General features: G+C 29.1%; 1 long non-coding RNA gene and 1 pseudogene across 1 annotated transcript in view; both read left to right on the forward strand.

Moving 5' to 3' along the window:
- LOC116692392 (immunoglobulin kappa light chain-like) overlaps positions 1 to 1,325 on the forward strand; it is a 27,025-nt pseudogene that overhangs the window by 16,456 nt on the left and 9,244 nt on the right.
- Positions 1 to 1,325, forward strand: part of LOC116692393 (uncharacterized) — a 14,783-nt gene that overhangs the window by 12,613 nt on the left and 845 nt on the right. The window lies entirely within an intron of this gene.

The following is a 1,325-nucleotide window of genomic DNA, read 5'->3' on the forward strand; positions in this document are numbered from 1 at the left end:
GATCACCTGCAGAGAGAGCACAGACAGCTGAATCACACAGCAAAGTCAAGATGACCCCCATCCATTCATGTCACATTATAATCTCATATTCTCATCGGATTCATGTCAAAGAATCAACAGGAGTCAATTTGGAACTCATAAAAATAATTGAAAAAAGAAATCCCATAATTGCATCTATTTAAAGTTTATGCAAAAACCCAATTTCTCCTCCATGCAACTCAACAACCAACAAATAAGCTGAGATCATTCTTGACTTTGGAATCAAAATAGTCAATAAATGATTACTTTGTACTTTTTATGTTGCTTTGCAAAGGCCAGAAAATGTATATTGTCATACTCAAAGCAGGTAAAATTAAAAAGAATTTCAGCTTTTAACAAAACTGTAATTTATTTTAATATGTTATGAATTATGAACTTGATCAATTTTATTAATCTCAAACATCCCTGATACTATGCAATTCATCAATAACATTGTGACTGAGTTTTAGTTGATTTGATAATCAACAACAATGATACAACCCAATTCATTACAGAGTGACACAAAAATCATTTTTTCCCAGACTCTTCACATAGATTATCAAAGTAGAATATCAATTCTTTGATAGGTTTAATGTACAGAGTATGATGACACATTAAGACTAAAACTGTAAATGTGATTATTTCATACCTAACCAGATTTCATAGAAACTCAATCATTCTCATAGTCAAAATGTAATTTTATTCATGCTGTAAAGTTACTAATCACGTCTATTACATATTTTAGTCATTTAGTGTTTTTTACTTTTTAGCAAACAAATATATTTCATGATTGAAACTGAACATGATTCAAGGAGTATGTAAATCATAAACCATCACATTTTTTCCTTTTCGTCTCTTTTGTTGTCTTTGTGGATTTTCATCAAAAACACAATGTAAATATTTCCAGTTTGAACTAAAGATCACAGTCATTTTACTTCTCTCTATGCTGATGATATTGTGCTTTTCATATCAGATTTAGCAAATATTGTTTAGACTTTTGTATTTTTTTCTAATAATATAGATTTTTATAAATATACTTAAATTAATTACAATATAACAGTCCTTACTTTAGACACACTTCAGTAAAAAGAGATGATTGGATGATGTATCATTGAAACGTTCTGACCATGAGTTTTGTTCCAAAGGTTTATTATTACATACATTGTTTTACATAATCCTAAAAGTCTTTTTGCAGTCATCAATAGAGAGCTGCCAACATTTTTGTTTGATCAGTTTGTCCTCAGGAATTCAAAAAATCACTAAGACACTTAAGAAAAGATGTACTGTAAAGAGACACTTTGATAATG

Source organism: Etheostoma spectabile, chromosome 7, assembly GCF_008692095.1.
Source record: "Etheostoma spectabile isolate EspeVRDwgs_2016 chromosome 7, UIUC_Espe_1.0, whole genome shotgun sequence".
NCBI classification, from domain to species: Eukaryota; Metazoa; Chordata; class Actinopteri; order Perciformes; family Percidae; genus Etheostoma; species Etheostoma spectabile.